This window comes from Dromiciops gliroides, chromosome 6 (genome assembly GCF_019393635.1).
Source record: "Dromiciops gliroides isolate mDroGli1 chromosome 6, mDroGli1.pri, whole genome shotgun sequence".
NCBI classification, from domain to species: Eukaryota; Metazoa; Chordata; class Mammalia; order Microbiotheria; family Microbiotheriidae; genus Dromiciops; species Dromiciops gliroides.
The window spans coordinates 192,669,879-192,695,171 of NC_057866.1; the positions used below are offsets into that span (position 1 = coordinate 192,669,879).

General features: G+C 33.9%; 1 protein-coding gene, 1 non-coding gene and 1 pseudogene across 3 annotated transcripts in view; all 3 read left to right on the forward strand.

Annotated features, from left to right (window-relative positions):
* GALNTL6 (polypeptide N-acetylgalactosaminyltransferase like 6) overlaps positions 1-25,293 on the forward strand; it is a 1,532,830-nt gene that overhangs the window by 376,128 nt on the left and 1,131,409 nt on the right. The gene's annotated exons all lie outside the window — the stretch shown is intronic.
* On the forward strand, positions 5,985-6,091 carry LOC122733213. The gene has a single exon (XR_006353796.1). It is a non-coding gene; the product is annotated as a U6 spliceosomal RNA (small nuclear RNA).
* The window catches only part of LOC122730899, an 82,754-nt pseudogene continuing 73,565 nt past the window's right edge, over positions 16,105-25,293 (forward strand).

The window sequence follows — 25,293 nt, forward strand, 5'->3', positions numbered from 1 at the left end:
ACATGTATAACCTATATCTGATTGCTTTCTATCTTGGGTACAGGGGAGGGAACACAGGGAAGGAACTTAAAATATAAATTAAAATATTTTTAAATATTTACCAATTACATTTAAAAAATTTAACAATCTTTTAAAAAATTTAGTTTCAAATTCTGTTCCCCCATCTCACACATGCCACCCTCCTTGAGCAGGCAAATAATTTGATTTAAATTATATATGTATGGTCATAAAAATATACTTCCATATTAGCTACTTTGCAAAAGAAAACACAACCAAAATAATACAACCATAAAAAAGTATTTTTTAAAAAAAGGTATGCTTCATTCTATAAACAGAGATCATTAGTTCTTTCTCTTGAGGTCATTAGCCTTATTCATCATGGTTCCTTAGAGATTGTCTTGATTAGAGTAGCCAAGTCTATTCTATTATTATGTATATTTTTCTTCTGGTTCTACTCATTTCACTTCATGCAAGTGTATATATTTCTTCCCAGATTTTTCTAAAACTATCCTACACATCATTTCTTATAGTACAGTAGGATTCCATCAGAATTATATATCACAATCTGTTCAGTCTTTGCCCAATTGATAGACATCCCCTTGATTTCTAATTCTTTGCCACAGAGAAAAGTGTCTGCTAAAATACTTTGTACAAATAAGTTCTTTTCCATTTTCTTTTATCTCTTTGGTATACAGACATAGTAGTGGTATTTTGGGGTTGAAGGGTATACACAGTTGTATAAACTTTTGTTCATAGTGACAAATTGTTTTTCAGAATGGTTAGACTAGTAATATTATATAATTTAGTAATATTGTAATAATTTAGTAATATTGCATTATTGTTCCAATTTTTCCACATCATCTCCAGCAATTGTCATTTTGCTTTCCTGTCATTTCTGTCAGTCTCATAGGTATAAAGTATTATCTCATAGTTCCTTTAATGTGCATTTCCATAATCAGTGGTGATTTAGAGTACTTCTTAAGTAACTATTGATTTCTTTTGAAAACTGCCTGTTCATTTCCTTTCACCATTTATCAACTGGGGAATGGCTCTTATTTTTGGAAATTTGTCTCTGTTCACTATGCATTTGAACAATGAGGCCTTTATCTTGTATACATTGTAAACTCAAAGCTATTATTATGCAAGTTATAGCTTCTCAGTGTTTATATCAATTTGGCTTCTATCTGTGTCAAAGGTAAAATCATTAATATTCTCTCTGCTGGCTTTGTTCCTGAAATGAATTGTCCTAGGAGATTTATCAAAGCCAAATAGCAGAGGTATTCATTTGTTAACCTTTCTGATAAGATATGCACAGGAACCTTAATTAGAGTGAAGAAAATTCTCAGTGGTTAGAGCAAATATATTCAGAGGTCTTTGTTACTGTTTGCATATGCGGGTTTGTTTTAGAAGCACTTTAGAAGGATTTTCTCTCAAGCATAAATAAGTGTGTCATCTGGTCCTTAACATTTTACTATGTTTTTAAAGTCACTTGAATCAGTGCTTAGCACACAGTGGGTGCCTCATTATTTCTTCTTGTATAGGATTAAATTAATGAAGAGTTTATTTTTTATGTCTGCATTTTGTTGACCTAAAAATATTTAGTATTTCTGAAGTAGAACAATTTTTTTTCAATTCTTTAAAAAATGGGGTAAAAGGTAGAGTTTGGCCAAATATGATTCTATACCAATTGCATAGCATTAAGTACTAGATTTTAAGATAATTTAAATTTCCTTTATAGGTGTCTATGTCATATTTTCATCCTCATAATCAGTTCATTTTTTGATATATCTTTTTACAACTCAGGAAGATTAGTCAATAAAGGAAAATTAATGGAAGGGGGATGGTCCCATATTTGATGGATAGGTATGTGCCAGTCTACTACACTAAGTCATTATTGACTCCCATGGACTTCACAATCTTGTATCCTACTTTCAGTAGGGTGATTTTGTATCCAAATATTATCTTTGTATTTTTTTAACTATGTTTCATATTTTAGAATTTTATCGTAGCCCTTCTTGTTCTTATATCATAGGATGGATAAAGAAACAAAACAAAAGGTTAGTCACAGCTTAACTAAAAGAAATGTAGACAACAAACATGAGGAAACTATTACTGGAAAGTGGTGCATTTATAACAATCCTAATTATATCAGAAAAAATATGAATGAAAGAACAAATAATTCTATTTGAGACACATAGGAAGCAACTGAAATAGTTTTATGATACTTTATTCTGAAATAAGTATAGGACTACTAAGCAAGTTTAGGTGTGTGGGTTTTTTTGTAATTCTGTTTAATGTTGTTTTGATAAATTAAAGTGAAAGAAATATATAAATAGGTACTAACTTGCTTATCTTCAAGGGATAATCAATAACTGAATTTGAAAAGCTATCAAAGGGGCAGGTAGGTGGTGCAGAGGATAAAGCACCAGCACTGGAGGACCTAAGTTCAAATCTGGCCTCAGACACTAGATACTTACTAGCTGTGTGACCCTGGGCAAGTCACTTAACCACAATTGCCTCACCAAAGGAACAAACAAACAAACAAAACAAGAGAGAATGAATATAGAAGAGACCAGTCCCATTTTAAAGAAAAGAAAAGCTATCACACTTTTAAACAGCTTATCCTGGCTTAACTTTTCTTCAGCATTTCTGGTTCACTGAGCCTAGTATATATGAAGCATAAATATTCTGGTTGAACTAGCCCTCTCAAACCCTTTGCATTTTGATAACTGTTGGAGTAATAGGCTTCTAATTCTATTAAAATGTGGTTCTTGGAGGCAATACAATAGGAAACAAACAGAGATCCTACTTCTAATACTAAGGGTTTATTTAGCACTTTACAATATGTAAAGTGTTGTAAATACATTTGATCTCAATTCTACACCTTGCACAGGACAAATAATCAGATTGGTTGGTTGATAAATAGAAGCTTCCTTCAAAGGTCTTAAAAGAGCAGAAGAAAAAACCCAATATGAATATATAATATTGTTATATTTTACAATATAATTATCATAGAAACAATTAACCAGAATCAGTGTATCAGTAGAAGGGCTATCCAGACCAAAATATGATAGATACTTAGATATTAGAACAGTTGCTGTCATAGCTATCCTAAAGAACAACTGCTAATATTTGAATAAATTTGAAATTATCCCCAGAAGGTTCTCTAACACCATTCTTTATAAAACTGCATTATGTTACAGTTCCATCCACTGGGTTGCTTACTGAAATAATCAAAGATTTCAATCAAATGATATTTATTATGTACAGTAATTGAAAATGCTGAGTAGGAAAAAATAATATGAAGAAAAACAGATGCTTTACTCCCCTTGATAATTTAGTCTTTTGTCTTTTGTAGATATGTTCTTCAAGTTCCATATTTTCCATCTATATTATCACCATATTCATTTCAATGTATAATTTTCTACTTTTCCTTTTTAAAATCATCTATGTGATCTAAATAATTTTGCTTTTTAAAAAGATCAATTATCACATAAAACACAACTATCACATTCAAATGAGCATTAAATGCTTTTATTAGGATATAGACTAAAAGATTATTGTCAAGTACTCAACCAATCCAATGTAGCTGTGATCATTTCAATTTGGGTATCCCCTTTATTGCTGCTGCTCATCTCTCCCATCCCATCCTATGAGATTGTCCTCTGACAGCCATACACATATCATTCCATGTTGAACTCATCAATTATTCTACAATAAAATTACCAGTACACAAGTGTATGTTCTCTGCTTTATTGATATCTTAACTATTGTGTAGTCTAATGAAAGTGATAGATCAATATTCTTATGTTAATGAAGTGTATGTCTATAAGCTTAATATGTTAATTATTGTGCCTTTTGATATCACAGGAAATGCCTCATTTACTTAGATTTTCATGGTAGATATTCTTAGCCATATAAGGTATCGTTAATTACTTCAGAATTATATCTTTAAAAATATAATTTATAGGGGCAGCTAGGTGCCACAGTGGATGGAGCACCAGCCCTGGATTCAGGAGGACCTGAGTTCAAATCTGGTCTCAGACACTTGACAATTATTAGCTGTGAGACCCTGGGCAAGTCACTTTATCCTAATTGCCTCAGATAAATAGATAGATAGATAGATAGATAGATAGATAGATAGATAGATAGATAGATAAACATATATACATATACATATATAAATATATCTATATAGAGCTATATAGATATATCTCTATATAGATATGGTTGGCCCAAATTTTCATCCCTTTGTGTTCCTCCTGCTCCTTTCTCTATCATTAGTTTAGTAAAAATGTGTAATTAAATTGATATGTTTTGTGTAGAATAATGGAAATATTAGCATGACAAAGATAATATAAGGCATAATAGATAACCAGGCAATAACCTCTGAAAAGACGTGTGATGTCAACAAATGACCACAGCAAGATAAATCTGCAAATACCAGGAATTTTGACTAAGCATTATGTATTAAGCATGTTATTTAAGCTCCATGGTTTTATGTATCATCTGCTAGTGGAAAATCATTTGGTTTTAGAATGTTGCAAAAAGCTCTATTTCTTTGCACTATGATTCTTAGTTTGAGATGATACTTCTAACCGCACATAGGTCTCTCTTAAATTCCTGACTTTTTCCTCATGAGCACAATCAGGCCAGAAAGTGTTAATGCATTGCTGTAAATGTAGTACTTCTCCCCAAATAAATATCTCAAAGGAAACATTTGACCAATAGTAGGTTAGTAATGTTACCATAATACATAAAGAGAATCTTGGCCCAAAATTCTCATTCTATGTATTCATTCAGAAAAAGACACCATATCCTGCAATGAAGTATATTTCCAGTTATTTTTAGATCATGCTCTTTTTTTTTTCTGTCCAACAGTTTTCTTTAAGTAGAAGATGAGTTATAGGATTGCATTAAATAAAGTATGTTTGCTACAAATGTTTTAAACAAAATGAAGAAACTTTTAATATGAAATGAAGAAAAGGCCCTCTATAATTTTCTTTTTTTTAGTGAGGCAATTGGGGTTAAGTGACTTGCCCAGGGTCACACAGCTAGTAAGTATTGAGTGTCTGAGGCTGAATTTGAACTCAGGTATTCCTGACTCCAGGGCCGGTGCTCTATCCACTGCGCCACCTAGCTGCCCTATAAATTTTCTTTTACAGAATGATAAAAATTTAGAGCTAAAAAGTGCTTGATTCAACCACTCATGTATATATTTGGAAATTGAGGCCCAAAGAGCATATGCTCAGGCAAGGTCACACAGGCACTAAGTAGGACAGCAAGGATTTTAACCCAGGTTTAATGATTGGGATAGATGAAAAGGGGAAAGGAAAACACAGAAAGACAAGATGACAATGAAAGCTTAAAATCAGATTCGGGGCTCTTCCTGAAGAATGTTGGATAATCTAAGGAAGAAGAAGTTTCTTGTCCTCCCAAGAATAATAGATTCCTCATAGAAACTGTGAAGTGATAGATCAACTAGTAGGAGTCAGAGGAAGAAGAGGAGTAACTGTTATTTCCCTGATCAGGATTACTGAGGCAGCTCTTAGTTGACATGATAGTATCATGCTGCCTCTACTCCATACATCATACTTATCATACTTATTTCTGTCTCCAATGAAAACTGAGACTCCATTCATGGGATTCCATATGATAATGAGGGATGAGACTTTACATGATCTTTCCTGGAACTTGACCTCCATATCCCCTTTATATGCTACCTTCTCACATTAGAATGTAAGCTCTTTGATGAAAGACACTTATTTATATTTTTTTAGTTCCATAAGTGCTTACTTAAATGTTCCATGTGTGTGTGACATTATCTATGCATCAAAGACGTGATACCTATGTTGATCTATATCAAAGCTTTTTAAATTGTGGATTGTGACCCCATATGGGATCACATAACTGAATGTGGGGGTTGTGAAAAATTTGGCAAGAGTAAAATGTTATGCATGCCTATTTGAAATACATTTATACCTGTGCTTGCTTCGGCAGTACATATACTAAAATTGGAATGATATAGAGAAGATTAGCATGGCCTCTGCACAAGGATGACATGCAAATTTGTGAAGTGTTACATATTTTTGTTTTGTTTTGTTTTTTCTCCTTAGCAATAGGACTTGATATTTTCAACTTCAGAAGAACTAAAAGATGAAAAAATTGTGGTTTTGTAAATTTTTTAAAAAGAAATACATATATACCTGGGGTCATGTAAAAATTTCTCAGGTGAAAAGGGGTCATGACTAGAAAAAATTTAAGCCCTGGTCTATATGAAGCACTAGCATGGGAAAGAGGGATTACATTCATACTGCTTAAACCCAAAAGGCCAAACTCAGAGCAATGGTCAAAGTTTGAAATATGAAACCATAGGCAAGTCCTATCCAAAAGTTCAAACAGAAACTTTGAGAGGTACTGGATTCTTTTACCATGGAGGTCTTTGAGAAAATGATGAACAGCATTAGTTTGTGAGTTCCCCAAAGTAAGAGAGTGTGTAATGCCATTCTTTGTATCCCAAGTGCTTACCATTATGCCTCACATGTTTTGTTGATCAGTCATTTTTCAGTTATGTCTGACTCTTCATGACCCCACTTGTGGCTTCTTTGGTAAAGATATTAGTGTGGTTATCCATTGGTGCTTAATAAATGTTTATTTATTGACTGAATGAATGTTATAGTGGGGATTCCTTTGGGGGATCAATTGGAATACATAGCTATTAAGGTACTATCCATGTAACTCTCAAATCATGTAAATCTGTGAATTTCTACTTTATTTCCCTTGAAAAAACAGGTTCTTAATTTCTTTTATTGCAATATTTTTTAGGGTTTTGGTACATACACCATTCTGGCTACAAGTTTTACTTTGCCAAACTAGTTGAAAATAAACTTTTTGCATTTCTTTCCAGTAAAACCTAGTTTTTCAGCCTCTAAAATATATTTTAGATTTTTACTAGACTACAGATATGCTCCCCAAAATACATTTATCTCTCCTGTGAAGAGGCTTTCCTAACCTAAAACCAGATCTTTCAATTAAGGAAAGTTAAAAAAAAAAACTTCCTTTTGAAGGTCTTTGCTCTTGTTTTCTCACAGTGGGACAGGAAAAATGGAGTTAACTGGAGAATTCCATATAAGAGCTGAATAGGCATCATCAAGCTTTTCACCATAATAAAATATAATTAAAAAAAACACCTTGATTTCAGGGTAAAAGTAACTGTCTATTTATTTTTAACAATTGTCTATATCTTTATGACAACAAAAATTTGAAAAGACAAAAAAAAATCAGATGAATAACGTGTGTGTTTGTGTGTAAGGGCTGGGGGGAGAAAATTGTCACCTTTTTGGTGGTGGGAAAAGTGACAGATTTTTAATCAGAGAACCTGGATTTGAATATTGGTTATGTTATTTACTATCAGTGTTTCTTGGGGCAAATCAGGTAACGTTTTTGGGGATGGGGATCAGTTTCTTCATTTGTAAAATGAAAGATTGCTAGCTCTATATTTGTGAGCTTTGTGGACCTGAGATTGGTAAACTGTGACTCAAAAGAAAGATCATTGAATTTGGGATCAGAAGAGGAGAGTTGAAATTCTAACTCTGTTACTCATAAACTCTTTGACCATAGGCATGTCAAATGACTTCTCAGCCTCAGTTCTTCCATTCTAAAATGAAAGAGTGGGGATAGAGAACCTCTGAGTTCCCTTCGATATCACAAAACCTTATTTAGCTTAGTTCTCTGACTATGTCATAGGTGTTCTTCTTAGTGATGTAAATCAATTGAACTGGTATCTACCAACTACCTGATGGTTTCAAAGCATTTATGGATGGAGAGGAGGGGATGGGCTTTGGGAGACATAGAAGAATAGATTAATGCTCTGCAATTTTGTGCAGTTTAAGGAAATCCTTATATCAAGCAGTTCAAAATTCTCCTATAAAGTAATATATCAGTCAAGGTAAAGGAAGAGGTGCTTGATGCATATGTGACTTGCCTATGGTAACACAGAGAGTACGTGTCCAAATCAGAAATATTGTATCCATCTCTTTTTCAGTTTTAAAGCCCAATAGTCAATTAACTATTAATTGACTGCATCTAATTAGCTATTGATTTTTTAATGACATGTAACATTCCATATTAAAATTTGGGTTGTGTTTTTTATATATTCACAAGACATGTATCATTTTAATTGCTGTCCTTTACATTAATAAATCAGTAGAATCAGAGTAATTGTTAACAAAACCAGAGTAGTCATTCCTTTCACAAAAGCTCCAAATGATACAGTATATTAAAAGCTTGCAAAATACTGTTCTCATAACAACCTAAGGAAGTGGCTGTGTGACTCTGGACAAGTCATTTAGCTTCTATTTGCCTGAGTTTACTCATCTGTAAAATGAGGATAAAAATAATATCTCCTTCCCAGGGGGTAGGTTATAAGTATCAAATGAAAAAAAAAATTAAAGCCCTTTGTAAGATTTCAAGTACTATACAAATGTTATTATTATTATTATTATTATTATTATTATTATTAATGTCAGAAAAATCCTAATGTCCACGAGATAAAGAAACAGAGGCTCAGAATGATTTAATGACTTTTTAACTAGCAAACTTCATGGCTAATATTAAAACCTAAGGCTTTGTTGTTTATTTGTTTCTTTGTTTGTTTTACCAAGTACTGCTTTCTACATTCTGTCACATCTATCCCCAAGATAAGGAACTAAGAAACATACAATAATTAACTTACATGATGTCACATCACCAGTTTCTACTGAATCTACAAATCCAAAAAGGTTTTTGAAAGACTTTCATGTGGAAAAATGAATAAATTTGTGTCCCATGGGGTTCTCTCTAGTTTAAAAGGTTAGAAAATAGTCAACACAGCTCCACTCTATTTATACATTAATTTAAAGAAGTGATATCATTATTCTTTACCAAGGTATCTTGATAAATTAATCCCCTTATAAATTGGTTACATAGGAACTTCATGAATTTCCCTGGTGGTTGTTTTTCAATTGTGTCTGATTCTTCATGGCCTAGTATGAACTTATCTTGGCAAATATACTGGAGTGTTTTTTCATTTCCTTCTCCAGTAGATTAGCAGACAGAGGTTATAATGACTTGCCCAGGGTCACACACCTAGTAAGTTTGTGAAGCTAGATTTGTTACCTCAGGTCTTCCTGACCACAGGCCCAATGAGCAATCCACTGAGCTATCTAGTTACACATTAAATCAGTAGTCTTATGAAGTCCAACATTGAATATCTTGGTTTTTCAATGCTATTTTTAGTCATTTTAGTTCCTGAAAAGAATAATGATAATTTCATCATGTGTATGTGGTCAGATTTCTAAAGGTTCAGGCAGCTAGGCCCTAATCCAGGCTTATTGTCACCGAGAAGACAAAACATAGTAAACACAGCAGGGCACTTCTATTTTCAAGAGGAAAACCTAGCAGGGTACCTACTTTCATAGAGGAGGAGAAAAGGCTTCTAGGAAGCTTATTTCTTTGCCTTTGGAGTCAAATTATATAACTAAGAAGATGCAGTAGCTACAAAAAAATGTCATGAAGCACATATGTTTCTGGGGTTCAGAAAGTCTTCTTTCTTTTTTTTTTTAAGTATTGTGAGTTGTTTTTCTTTGTAAACACTGTGAATGCTGCTTTGAATTCCACATTTCAAAAGAAATGAATGGGATGTTTATTTAAGCTTGAACTATAACTGTATGCTATGTGAAACCTCTTGCTGAAGACATAATGGGTCTGGTATTTACGTGTAAAACCTATGAAACAGGCTTATGTTAAGGCCTACTTTTAGAATGAGCAAAGGAGACTTGACACACTTAGAATCCTCTTTTTGTGTAAGTGCTCTGGCACCAGGAACCGGCTGATAATCACCATTTTTATTTTCTACTTTAAGCTGCGGGCACTTATTTCCTTGAACATGTAGATAGTTTTTTTAAAAAATATTTTTGCTTAAAAAACTAGAACTATTTGATATCCTTTTTAGAGCAACTAGAGGAGTGAAAAGAAATATCTTGGCTGTACTTTTAGTTTTAAATTTTTTTTTCTAATAAAAGTATTTTATTATTTCCAAGTTACATGAAGATATAATTTTCAACATTTGTTTTTATAAGATTTCTAGTTTCAAATTTTTCCCCCTCCCTACCCTCCCTCCCCCTCCCCAAGACATCAAGTAATCTGATATAGGTTATATATTGCACAATCACATTACACATATCTTTGCAATACTCATGCTATGAAAGAAAAATCAGAGCAAAAAGGAAAAACCTCAAAAAAAGAAAAACAAAAAAATAGAAATAGTACGGTTCAATCTGCTTCTAGATTCCATAGTTCCTTTTTTCTGGATTTGGAGAGCATTTTCTATCATGAGTCCTTTGGAACTATCTTGTATCATTGTATTGCTGAGAAGAATTAAGTCTATCACAGCTGATCAACACATAATGTTGATGATACTGTGTAGAATGTCCTCCTGCTTCTGCTCATTTCACTCATAAGTTCATGAAGTCCTTCCAGGTTTCTCTGAAATCCACCTGCTCATCATTTCTTAGAGCAAAATAGTATTCCATTACATTCATATACCACAACTTGTTTAGCCATTCCCCAACTGATGGGCAACCCCTCAGTTTCCAATTCCTGCCACCACAAAAAGAGCACCTATAAATATTTTTGTACATGTGGGTCCTTTTCCCATTTTTATGATCTCTTTGGGGAAAAGACCTAATAGTGGTATTGTTGGGTCAAAGGGTATGTACAGCTTTATAGCCCTTTGGGCCTAATTCCAAATTGGTCTCCAGAATGGTTAGATCAGTTCACAGCTCCACCAACAATACATCAGTGTTCCAATTTTTCCACAAGTTCTCCAACATTTATTATTTTCCTTTTTTGTCATATTACCCAATCTGGTAGGTGTCAGACGGTACCTCAGAGTTGTTTTAATTTGCATTTCTCTAATCAAAAGTAATTTAGAGCACTTTTTCATATGGCAATAGATAGCAATGGGGTGCAGCTAAGTGGTGCAGTGGATAAAGCATTGGCCCTGGATTCAGGAGGACCTGAGTTCAAATCCGGCCTCAGACACTTGACACTTACTAGCTGTGAGACCCTCAGCAAGTCACTTAACCCTCATTGCCCTGCAAAAAAAAAAAAAAAAAAAGAAAGAAAGAAAAGAAAATAGATAGCTTTGACTTCACCAGAAAACTGCCTGTTCATATCCTTTGACCATGTCTTAATTGGAAAATGACTTGGGTTCTTATAAATTTGATTTAGTTCCCTATATATTTTAGAAATGAGGCCCTTATGAGAAATACTGGCTATAAAAATTGTTTCCCAGCTTTCTGTGTCCCTTCTAATTTTGGATGTATTGCTTCTGTTTGTACAGAAACCTTTTAATTTATTGGAATCAAAATCATCCATTTTGCATTTCATAATATTCTCTATCTCTTCTTTGGTCATAAACTGTTCTTTCCCAAGGTCTGAGAGGTATACTATTCCTGTCTCTCCTAATTTACCTATGGTATCGCCTTTTATGTCTAAATCATGTACCTATTTTGATCTTATTTTAATATAAGGTATAAGATGGTGGTCTATGCCTAATTTCTTCCATACTATCTTCCAGTTTTCCTAGCAGTTTTTGTCATATACTGAGTTCCTATCCCAGAAGCTGGAGTCTTTGGGTTTATCAAACTGTACATTACTAAAGTCATTTACCACTGTGTCTTCTGTGCCTAGCCTATTCCATTGGTCCTCCACTCTATTTCTTAGCAAGTACCAAATAGTTTTAATGGCTGCCACTTTGTGGTAAAGCATCAGATTTGGTACTACTAGCCCATTTTCCTGTGTTTTTTTTTCATTAGTTCCCTAGATATTCTTGATCTTTTTTTTATTTCCAGATGAATTTTATTATTTTTTCTAGCTCTGTAAAATATTTTTAGGTACTCTGATTGGCATGACACTGAATAAGTAAGTTAATTTAGATAGAATTGTCTTTTTTATTATATTAGCTTGGGTTTATACATGAGCAAATAATATTTTTCTAATTATTTAGGTCTGATTTGATTTGTGTGAAAAGTGTTTTGGAATTGTATTCATAGACTTCCTGGGATTGTCTTGGCAATAGACTCCCAAGTATTTTATATTGCCTACCATTACTTTAAAGGAGATTTCTATTTCTATCTCTTGCTGCTGGACTTTGCTGGTCATATATAGAAATGCTGATGATTTATGTATGTTTATTTTATATTTTGCAACTTTGCTAAAGTTGCTAATTGTTTCAAGTAATTTTTTTAGTTGATTCTCTAGGGCTCTCTAAGTATACCATCATGTCATCTGCAAAGCATGATATTTTTGTTTCCTCCTTGCTAATACTTTTTCTTCTCTTATTGCTAAAGCTCACAGTTCTAGTACAATATTAAATAATAGAGGTGATAATGGGCAACTCTGTTTCACCTATGGTCTTATTGGGAAGGCCTCTAACTTATCTCCATTACATATAATGCTTGCGATGACTTTAGGTAGATACTACTTATTATTTTAAGGAAGGTTCCACCTATTCCTAATCTGTCTAGTGTTTTTATTAGGAATGGGTGCTGTATTTTGTCAAAAGCTTTCTCTGAATCTATGGAGATAATCATATGATTTTGGTAAGTTTTCATATTGATGTGGTTGATTATGTTGATAGGTTTCCTAATGTTGAACCAGCGCTGCATTCATGGTATAAATCCCACCTGGTCATAGTGTATTATCCTGGTGATCCCTTCTTGTAATCTCCTTGCTAATATCTTATTTAAATTTTTTGCATCAATATTCATCAGGGAAATTGGTCTCTAATTTTCTTTCTCTGTTTTGGCTATGCTTGGTTTTGGTATCAACACCACATATGTATCATAAAAAGAACTTGGTAGATCTCCACCTATTTTTCCAAATAATTCATATAATATTGGAATTAATTGTTCTTTAAATGTTTGGTAGAATTCATTTGTAAACCCATCTGGCCCTGGAGATTTTTTTCTTAGGGAGGTCATTAATGGCTTGTTCAACTTCTTTTTCTAATATGGGCTTATTTAAGGATTTAATTTCCTCTTCAGTTGACCTGGGCAATTTGTATTTTTTAAAATATTTATCCATTTAATTTAGATTATAAAATAGTCCCTAAATATTGCTTTCATTTCCATTTCATTGGTGGGGAAATCAAGCATTTCGTTTCTGGTACCAGTTCTTTGTTTTAAATCAAATTAACCAATGATTTATCTATTTTATTGTTTTTTTCATAAAAGCAGCTCTAAGTTTTATTGATTACTTCTATAGTTTTCGTGCTTTCAATTTTATTACTTTCTCCTTTAATTTTCAGGATTTCTAATTTAGTATTTAATTGGGGATTTTTAATTTGTTCTTTTTCTAGCTTTTTAAGTTGCTTGCCAAATTCATTGATCTCCTCTTTCTCTTTTTTATTGATGTAAGTATTTAGAGATATAAAATTTCCCCTAGGCACTGCATTGGCTGCATCCCATAGGTTCTGGTATGTTGTCTCATTATTGTCTTTCTCTTGGATGAAGATATTGATTGTTTCTATGATTGGTTATTTGACCCACTTTGCAGTCTACCTTTTCATAGCTCTTTATTACATATAACTTTGATTGCATCATGATCTTAGAAGCATGCATTAACTATTTCTGCCTTTCTACATTTGACTATGAGGTTTTGTGCCCTAATACATGGTCAATTTTTTAAATATGTGCCATGTACTGCTGAGAAAAATGTATATTCCTTTCTATGCCCATTCAGTTTTTCCAGACATCTATCATATTTAACTTTCTAATATTCTAATAACCTCTTTAACTACTTTCTTAGTTATTTTTTGGTTAGATTCATCTAATTCTGAGGGGAAGAGTCAGATTCCCTGCTAGTATAGTTTTGCTGTTTATTTCCTCCTGTAACTCATTTAACTTCTCTAAGAATTTAGATACTATACCACTTGGCACAGACTTGTTTAGTATTGATGTTAGTTCATTATCTATAGTACTTTTTAACAAGATGTAGTTTCCTTCATTATCTCTTTTAATTAGATCTATTTTTGCCTTTGCTTTGTCTGAGATAAGGATTGCTACCTCTGCTTTTTTTTACTTCAGCAGAAGCATAATATATTCTGCTCCAACCTTTTACATTTACTCCCTATGTATCTCTGCCTCCAATGTATTTCTTTCTTTTTTGTATTCTTTATTTTTTGGTGGGGCAGTAATGGTTAAATGACTTGCCCAGGGTTACACAGCTAGTAAATGTCAAGTATCTGAGGATGGATTTGAACTCATGTCCTCCTGAATCCAGGGCCAGTGCTTTATCTACTGTGCCACCTGACTGCCCTCAAATGTGTTTCTTATAAACAGCATGTTGTAGGATTCTGTTTTTTAATCCACTCTGCTATTCAATTCTGTTTTATGGCAGAGTTCAGCATGTTCACATTCACAGTTATTATTACTAACTCTTTATTTCCCTCCATTCTATTTATCCCCTTTGTATTTTCCCCTCTTCTTTCCACCTATTCCTCCTCACCAATGTTTTTCTTCTTACCATTGCCTCCCCTAATCTGATCTCCATTTTATCAGCACCCCTCCCTTTTCTTTACCCTTTTCTCCCCTGCTTCTGCCCTCCCTTCTAGCAGTGCTGCACCTTTACCTTACACTTTTACTTCCCTAAAGGATAAGTTAAATTTCTTTATCTAAATGAACATATATGTTATTCCTTCTTTGAACCAAATCTGATGAGAGTAATGTTGAAACAATGCTCACTCCCTTCTTGCCCTCGGTTGCAGTTGGTTTTTTGCACATCTTCATATGATGTAATTATACCCCATCCCACCTCTCCTTTCCTATTTTCCCCATAAACTTCTTTTTTCACACCTTAATTTTCTTTAGATCATCATATCAAAGACAATTTATATTTATATGCCCTATGTACACTCTTTCTGTCTGTCCAAATAGAGATACAACTTATGAGAGTTATCAGTCTTATATTGCCATATAGGAATGTAAACAGTTTAACCTTATTGCATAACTTTTTTTCCCTGTTCACCTTTTTAACTTCTCTTGAGTTGTTTATGTTAAGATCAAATTTTTAATTCAATTCTAATCTTTTCATTAGAAAACCTTAAAAGTCACCAATTTCATTGAATGTCCATCCTTTCCCTAAAGAGAATGATCAGTTTTGCAGGGTAGTTCATCCTTGGTTACAGTCCAAGCTCTTTTGCCTTCTAGAAGATCATATCCCAAGATTTGTGTTCCTTTAATGTTGAAGCTGGCAGGTCCTGTGGAATCTTGACTGTGGCTCCATAATATTTAAATTGTTTGTTTTTGCTTGGAGTATTTTCTCCTTCATCTGATAATTCTAGAATTTGGCTACAATATTACTTGGAGTTTTCCTTTTGGCGTCTTTTTCAGGAGGTGATTGGTGGATTCTTTCAATGATGATTTTAACCTCAGATTCTATAATATCAGGGCAGTACTCCTTGATAATTTCCTGGAATGTGGTTTCTTGATTCTTTTTTTCTGATCATGGCATTCAGGTAGTCCAATAATTCTCAAATTGTCTCTCCTGTATCTATTTTCCAGATCACTTGTCTTTCCAATGGGGTATTTCACATTTTCTTCTATTCTTTTCATTCTTTTGATTCTGTTTGACTGATTCCTGGTGTCTCATGGAGTCATTACCTTCCATCTATCCAATTCAAATTGTTAAGGCATTGTTTTATTCAGTAAGCTTTTGTACCTATTTTTCCATTTGGCCAAATGATTTTTTAAACAAGCTTTGGCCAGTTTATTAAAGAATACTTTTGAACAGTTTACTGTTCTGTTCTGGCATGCTTCTAATGATATCAGAATCACCTGGATCAATGAGAGCCAGTGTACAAACTCTGTAGTACTTCCCATATGCTGTGTCTAATTCAATGTTGTTGCCAGTTTTGGTCAACAGAGCATAATATTCATTCTCTGATTTCCTCAATGCTGGGCAGTTGTTGGCAAAGATGACCAATTTGGCTTGGCCTTGTCTGATCATTTTCAGGGTCTGTTTGTAGCTTAGCACTCATTTTCCACTTTCCATCACCAGCTAATGCCTCAAGCTGATGAGTTGATGGACTCCAGAGACTTTTTCATCTTCTTTGTGGCCACCATCTTCCTGCTTGCTGTTCAGGTGAACCCTCAGCCAGAGACCTGCTGCCAAGATGGCCAGGAAGTGAGAAAGGAAGACCTAAATGAATTTTTTAAGGAATGTGCTTCCTTTTCCAAGTTGCTGATTTTTTTGAGGGGCAAAGGTTGTTAAGCGACTTGCCCAGGGTCACACAGCTTGTAATTGTCAAGTGACTGAGGCTGGATTTGAACTCAGGTACTCCTGAATCCAGGGCCGGTGCTTTATCCACTGCACCACCTAGTTGCCCCTTGATTCTTTTTTCCTAATAGTCTTGTATTGCTTTCATTTATCTCCCCATTTTTTTCTTCTCCTTCTCTCTATTTTTAAAATCCTTTTTTTTAGCTTTTCCAAGAAGGCTTTTTGGTCTTGAAACCAATTCATTTTCCCTCTTGAGTCTTCACATGTAGGTGAATTGAGAGTATTGTCTTCATTTGAGTTTCTGTTTTGCTTTTCTCTGTCCACACAGCAGGTCTCAATGGTAAGAGCCATTTTTTTTTGTTTGTTTCTTACTTGTATTGCAGCTTATTTTTTTAAAGTTGAGGTCTATTCTTGGGACACAATGGCCAATGTTTCAATCTGGCTTTCTATTCTGAGGCCTCTAAGGCTAGTGGATTTCTCACTGCCCTGGGCTTGTTCCCTGTGCTTGCTCCAGGCTCTGGGATGGCCAGGCTTGGTTGTGCCTGTCATGTGGGTGGCCCTCCAGCTGACAGCCTGCCCTCTCTGCTGGTGTACCTACTGCACCAATAACTTGCTGAGCCAGGATCAGGGGGCCTCAGTTACTCCAGTGTGGCCAAGTGCTTCCTGCTGACTTGTCTAGGACCCCTCCATGCTGCATGGCTGTGCTGCATTCCCCTTTTGCCCAAGTTAGACTGACCTTTCCTGAAGTATTCTAAATTATCTCAAGTTGGGAGATTGTCTCTCTGTCTTTTTGTAGGTTCTGTAGTTTCAGAATCCATTTAGAGGCTTGATTTAATGTTGTTTTTGAGGGAAACTTGGGAGAACTCAGGCAACTTCCTGGCTTCTCTCCACCATCCTGGTTCTGCCCCCAGCTGTACTTTAATAAAACCAAAAATGAATCAGAAGTGGCCCCAAACAATTTTGCCCTGAAATCAAAAGTACTTTTTCATAAAGTAAATCACCATTTTAAATATTTTTATTGTTTTTCACACATTTCAAATATTCACAAGTGGAAAAAAAAGTTTATAAAAGGGAATGGGACAAAATAGTCTACTTGTTCAGTTTGTTTACTTGTTTCACAAAGCTTATTTCAGCTCAAGTTCATATTCCTGCAGAAAGTATCTTGAGAGGCCATCACTGCAATTTCACATCTCACTTCCTAAATCTTAACATTTTATAATACTAATAAATTTTCTTTTGAAAGATCAAATATTCCCCAGCACATATCCAAATAAATTTATTATACCCCTCCTCCCCCCCAAAAAAATAATATCCCAAAGAACAGTGATGTATGTATTTGACATTGCCATTTTTTCCTTTTTATAGCTCATTTCTAGATAGTTATTGGCATATTGTCTACATAATTAGATACTGAACTCCTTGAGAGTGGGGGCTTTTTAAAATTAATTTGATTTTTGTCCTTCTTTGTATCATCTGAACTCAGAATAGAGCCTACTACAGTGGGTGCATTGCAAATGGTTAGTGACTGGCTAATTGACTGTGATAAAATCAGTGAGGGAAATTGTGGTGAAATTATGGAAGGCCTCCATTGACTTGTTAGGAAGTATGCTTTTTATAACTAGTAGACAATGGGGAAGCATGAAAATTTTTGAAAAGGGAAAGATATTATCAGACACATGCATTAAATCTATCTCTCAGCAGTGTACACATTAGAGCAAAGAGAGATTGGGGACAAAGAGGCCTATGAGGAAGCTATTACAACATTCTACTTGAGAGATAATGAAAGCCAAGATTAAGGTTGTGAGAGTGAGAGAAGTAAAAGGTTTACAGAGAGATTGGGACAAATAGTGCTCCTCTACAATGATTATACTTTACTTAATTATCCCTTTGTGTTTGTTTATTTTTATATATAGTATTCTTCCTATAGTAACTAGGGGAATATGATTTATTAATTTTTGTCTTAAAAATCTGCTTATTTGAAATATTTCCCTTAAGATTTCTTTAGATTTTTGGCTGAAGAACGGATAAACTGGAAATGTTTTCTTGTGATTATCAGGATTATGAGATTGTAAGATTGCTTATAATAGGGATATGCTATGAAAATTTATATGGATAGCACCCCAAAGCTATATGAAAATGATTTCCCTTCCTTAATTGTAATATTATATCACATTTCCTAAATTCCCCTTCTCTTCAGAGGAGAGCCTAATGACCAAAGTTTTTCTTATAGTTCTCTGAACTATTCGAATTCACCTTGAATAGCAATTTTTGGCATGTGAACTATCCAAATATATAGATAAAAAACCCATTGCATTCAGTATCTTATAAAAATTACTGTCTCCATCAAGTTATTTCCATAATAAGTATATGGACGTAATTAGAGTAATATTAGAAAAAAATCAACAAATGTGGTTTTGGTAAATAAGGAAAACATACTGATATCAATATTAAACTATTGAACTTTAAAAAAATAGAGGAAATTTTTTGTAGCAATTTGCATAAGGATTAGCCTGATGAATGTAGACATTTTAAATTATTGTTATGCCTTTCACAGTAATCCAGTGTTGAAAAAGCAGTATTTTTTCTCTCCTGTAAATAAGTTTGAAGATTTCCTACCTACCATAAAATTTCATTTAAGCCCTAAATAATGACTTCCATAAAATTCTAGCATTATTTGAATTCCCACTGTATATTTCCATAGACCGAAGTCAATTACAAAATTTTATATAATCATAATTTCAAACAGTTCAAATTTGAATAGACACAACAAGCACTTTGGAGAAATATGTTACACATTAATCGTAACCTCACTGTATTTGTTGAAGTGCATTTTGTTGTTATTGTTTGTTTGTTTTTTATTTTATTTTGCTTTGTTTCTGAGAGGCATCATGATAGAGTATGTAGAGATCCAGCCTTGAGATCAGGAAGTCTTGGCTGTAGGTTCTTTTTTCAGTTGATACAAGTCCATGCTCTTTAAACCCAGAAAGCAACTTAACTTCTTTCCCTTTCAAAATTTCTAAAGTTGGGGGTGGCTAGGAGGTGCAGTGGATAAAGCACCGGCCCTGGATTCAGGAGTACCTGAGTTCAAATCCGGCCTCAGACACTTGACACTTACTAGCTGTGTGACCCTGGGCAAGTCACTTAATTCCCATTTCCCCACAAAAAAAAAAATTTCTAAAATTATGAATTGTAGAGCACATACACATCTTCTTTTGTGTAGGGAATCCCCATTCCTGGGCAATCATTCTACTAAAGGAATTATAGATTTGATACAAAACCAAATAATTGTTAGAACAGTATATACTCTAAACCAATATTTCTAACACTGTCCAAATAACCTCTTACATTCATAGATCTGGTCATGTGGCTTTTAATGACTTCTTGTTGTCTACAAACACTTTTACTTGCATTTACAGTCTATAACAATCATACATCACTCTATCTTTCCTGTTTTATCTGATGACTTGGCTCCATCAACTCTAGGTTCCAGCCAAATGCATCTTAGATCCTTGAACATGTCCTAGTTTTCCAGCCAACATGCTTTGCCTCATTCTGTTTCTGTCTCTGAATGCTTTACCTCCCTCTTCTATTGGCTGAATTTCTACCCTTGGTTTCAAGGTCAATTCAAATGACACCTGTTCAATAAAGCCTTCCATGACATTTATTAACAAGTGTCATCATAAAGCCTTCCATGCAATGCTTTTTGCTGTACTTTTCTAATTTATTTGTAAGTTATTGTGTTCTATCTGTATCTATCTGTCTGTCTGTCTGTCTGTCTGTCTGTCTATCTATCTATCTATCTATCTTCATTTAGACTGTGGGTTCCAATAAAGACAGAATCTGCCTCACCTTATTTCATCTCTTTTCCAGTAGTTAGCAGTATTTGGTGTGCAAAATGTGTAATTCACTTTAATGAAAGCTGTTGACTCATTTGAGCCTCAGATTTTGATTCAGTTAATCTCATCTAAACTTGAATGTTTCATTTAACAGAAGATAGCCAATTATTACATTTTAGAGATGTTAATTATTGAATTAAAAATATAAGGAAGTTGTATATGCCCACCTACCCTTAAAAATGATACAATATATGCAACTACATTCACAGTATCATAAACGCAGAAGTCAAAGGGATCATTGCAAACAACCTTTTCATTTTTCAAATGTTGATACTAAGAAACTGAGAGGATAACTGACTTGTCTATAACCACATAGTTAGTATCTGAAGTAGGATTAGAACTTGTCTTCCTGATTCCAAGCTGTGTTTCCCATCCATCTTGGAACACTGCCCCTCTGTTCTTGAGAAAAGTCAAAACTGATGAGAAAATCATTTTCAAATGATAATTTCTGAATTATACATCTTTCTAAAAGAAATCACAAAACTATCACATAAGATAAAATTGGAAGAAAGATTAAAGCTGTTATTTCTCTTTTCCTTCTTTCTTGTTTGTTTTATTTCTTTTAAATAAAGAACTATATCCAAAGAATTAATTGTAAAATAAAAATCTTCTTAAATATAATGCAAGAGATGGAAGGGGTGAATATATTTCTAAACTTAATAATAGAATTAGTGCCATAATTCATATGTAATATTAAAAAAATAAACTCAAATTCACATCTCTTAGAATTACTTTTCTATCATAGTGGATAATATAGACTTCAAAAAATATTCTAAATAAAATAATTTAATTCTCTGAGATTCTACCTCATTGGAAATTTATAATATAAAAATATTGCCTTTAATATGGAAGATAATTCTACAGACCCACCCTCAATAGAAAACATGTTTTCAAAGTTATTTCCTGTAATGTGAATGATTATGTGATGCTGACTACACCTCATTTAATTTATTTTGAGGTTGTTTTTTATCAAATACAGTTATTGGAGCTAACATATACAATCTTTAAGGACATAACAGTTTGCCTTAGGAAAAAGCAAACTATCCTAACTGGGGAACAGAACCTCAATCGTATTTATGCTTATTTATTAACCCAAAGAAGCTCAACCCTTTGATTTCTCTGAATCCTTTATTTTACTGTAGTAGAAGAGGGGAAGGCATGGCATTAATAGAAGTATAAACTGAGAAGACTTTGAACAGGGATATTGATTATGAGGTACTGAAGTGAAGGGGTGATTGACATTAAACAGTGCCCTGCTGGTCAGTTCTCTGTGTTCTCCCCTGTATATTTGTCATGTTCATACACCCAAGGGAAAATGCCAGGTAAGCAGATGGTGCTTTATGATGAGTAAGATCAGGGCCTGTGATTGCTTAACCATTGAATTGCCATTGCTCAGTTGGGAAAACCCATGCTGAATAAATTATCACCATTATGTGGCAGGAAAACAATAACAAAAACCTAACGACTTTGTACAAGGACTAGATGTATGATTTCATTAGCACAGAGCACCCCTGAATGAAGAAATGTCATTTACCAATGCAAGATGGCACCTACTGTGAATCATATAATCCTTGAAAATTGTCTAGAGCTCTGAGGCTGATCGCCCAGGTTGATACAAATAATTTGTGTCAGTGCTAGTATTTGAAGACAGGTGTTCCTATCATCAAGGCTAGCCAAATACCCATAATGGAGGAAGTATCTTCCTCAGCAGATCTCATCTGGATTGCTGTGTTTAGTTTCCAATTTCTCTTTTTAGGATGGATTTTGATTCTAGAAGGCACCCAGAGGAGAGGAACAAGGAATTGGAGAGGAATAGAAGTTGCCATATGGAAATAAAGGAGGTGAGGGTGTGGAATCTGGAGGAAGAGAAGTCTCAGAGAGATGATAATTCTTTTTGACAATTTGAAAACTTTTCTGGTGGAAGAGACATTATCTTTCTTTTGCTTGGCTCATAAGACAGAATTAAATACAGTAAGGAAAAGTTCTAGAATTAGTCCTATTATTTAAAAAAAATCCTAAATATTAGAACAGATAAAAAATGAGAATGGACTACCTCAGAAGCAAATAGAATTTGTTTTAAAATAAGACTTCAAGTGAGGGCAAAATGTCTAATTGTTAAACTGTAGAGAAAAGTTTTCTTCAGATACAGGTCATATGAGATAATTGCTGAGATTCTTTTTAAGTATAAAACTTATTCAAGGGGAAAAAGGGAGTTTTCTTCCTGCTTTTGCATGGATATGCATGTGTATGTATGTATAGGTCTTTAGCTAAAATACTTTCAGAGTTACAACATGTGATAAAACAAATATGGAAATGGATAACTTGGGGCTTCTTTTTTGATACTCTTAAAAATACTGCTGGTCCTGCGATCATCTGCTGATGTATATTAAGATGTGCCATTTTCCCTCTAGTATTAACAGTGCAAAGTATATGATCCTGGGGGATATTACCAATCTAGCATAAGTGTTCAGCTGTGGCCATCTACTGTCATTGCACTTCAATGCCTGTGCCACATTAAGATCCACAGAGAGTCAATTCCATTCTTTTTATTACCGTTATTTTATTCTAGGAATTTAAGCCAGAATTATTTCCATTCTGGCAGTTGATCTTCAGGGAGAAGATAAATCCAAGCAGGCTTATCCTTTCTTCATGACTGTTGCATCTATGGAAATTGCAAAAGAAACCAGTCCCAAATGTGTAATTTTCTAAGAAATAATTCAATTCACTGAGTGTCCCTGTTGTCAAATGCTTCCTTCCTATGGTGCAGGATAAAAATAACCAAAGGTAGTTGAACAGTGAAATGTTTTCAAAGTCAACAAAGAAGGAAGGATAACAAGCTGTTGTTTCAATCTGTGAGCTGGCAATAGAGATGCAAATTAGGCTATATCATTGTAGCATTTGTCAGATTTTTAGGATTAAACTTAATCAGAAACCATTATTAACAGAAAAATAATTTCATTTTGATTGAAAGAAAATTTGAAAATATGAATTAAAAGCTTTTTTGCTTTCTTGGAACCAAAACAAGTCTAAATAGAAAAGTTGCATGTAATTAAATTGTGACAACAAAATAATGGGTTGTTTGCTCTAACAGGATGTTTCATTGTTCATAGGACAGTTTTTAAAAGCTTGCAGATGTTGCTAACCATTATGTGTATTTCAGTTTGTGAAAGAAATTATTTATTTTATCATAAGTGTGAAGGAAATACATTGGTGTATTTTACCCTTAGCATCACTCAACCTTATCACACTGTGAATTACATCTTAATTTGGTTATTCACATCTCATCCCCCATTCCCAAACCTCTAACCTCCCATTGCTAAAATGTTATTTTTGGTTATCTAGACTCATTTGTGGTCTCTTTTGTAAAAGAAGTTATTGCAAGGGAATAATACATTTAGATGAATTGCTAAATGTTGAGGAAGAGATTTTTTTCACTTAATAGATTTTTTTTATTTTTCCCAATTACATGTAATAACAGTTTTCAACATTCATTTTTGTAAGAATTTTTCTTCTTCCCGCCCTTTCCTTTCCCCTCCTCAAGACAGTGAGCAATATGAAATAGGTTATCCAGTATGATCATGATAAACATATTTCCAAATGGAATTTTGTGAAAGAAAAATTTCAACAAAATGAAAAAATAACACGAGAAAGAAAAAAAATACTAAAAACACAAAAAAGAAAAAAATTTTAAGCCTCATTATGAATTCACACTCCATAGTTCTTTCTCTGGATGTTGATAGTATTTTCCATCATTAGTCTTTTGGAATTGTCTTGGATCATTGTGTTGCGGAGAAGAGATGTCTATCATAGTTGATCATCGCAAAATGTTGCTGTTACTGTTTATGATGTTATCCTGGTTCTGATCACTTCAGTCAGTATCAGTTCATGTAAGTCTTTCCAGGTTTTTTGAAATCCACCTGCTCATAATTTCTCAGAGCACTATAGAATTCTACAACTTGTTCAGCCATTTATCAGTTGATGGACATCACCTCAGTTTCTAATTCTTTGCTACCACAAAAAGAGCTACTATAAATATTTTTGTATATATGGTTCCTTTTCCCTTTTTTATCATCTCTTTGGGATACAGACCTAGTAGTGGTATTGCTAGGTTTAATGGTATGTACGGTTTTAAAGCCCTTTGGGCATGGTTCTAAACTGTTCTCCAGAATGGTTAGATAAGTTCACAACTCCACGAAAAAAAATAGTGATCCAATTTGGAGAATAGATTTTAAAATATATACATACACAGTCACATACATAGACACATATACAAGCAGAAGAGGCTTTTCTTCCTTTCATTTGTAAAGGAATTATGAGTTAGAAAATTCTCTTGATCAATGAAGGTTGGTATATTCACTTTAATTTATAGCTAGAGCAGGGATTCTTAGTCTAAATTCCATGAACTTGTTTGTTCATTTAATGTTGACAAATGTATTTCAATATGATTACTGCTCTGTGTAATCCTATGTATTTTTTTTGTGTGTGTGTGGGGGGGCATCAGAGGTTAAGTTACTTGCCCAGGGTCACACAGCTAGTACGTGTTAAGTGTCTGAAGCCTGATTTGAACTCAGATCCTCCTGACTCCAGGGCCAGTGCTCTATCCACTGCACCACCTAGCTACCCCAATCCTATATATTTTAATGAAATTAAATTTTATTCTGAGAAGTGACCCACAGGCTTCTCTACACTGTACACAAAGTGGCCAAGACACACATGAGATGTTAAGGAACTTTGTTTTCTATGGTCACTAATAGCCCCCCAAAATTAAAGGAATTCACCAGAGCCACACAGACATTTATTAGCAATAGAATTGGATGGGGGGTGGGGAAGAGAAGGAAGAAAGAATCCCCTAGCTCTGTAAAGCTTTATGTCCATTAGAGTGATCTTAGGTGCTTCCAAAGATAACTAGTATAGCTTAAAAGTAATAGTGAATTGATCATGAAATGTTGGCAAGGGATTATTCTCTGAAAAGGTGATCTGTCAGCTTTTGTTATTTCAACAATAGTGCCCAAATATTTATTACCAATGAATCACAAAAAATCAACTTTCTGTTATATCTTTATGATAATGGTTTTCA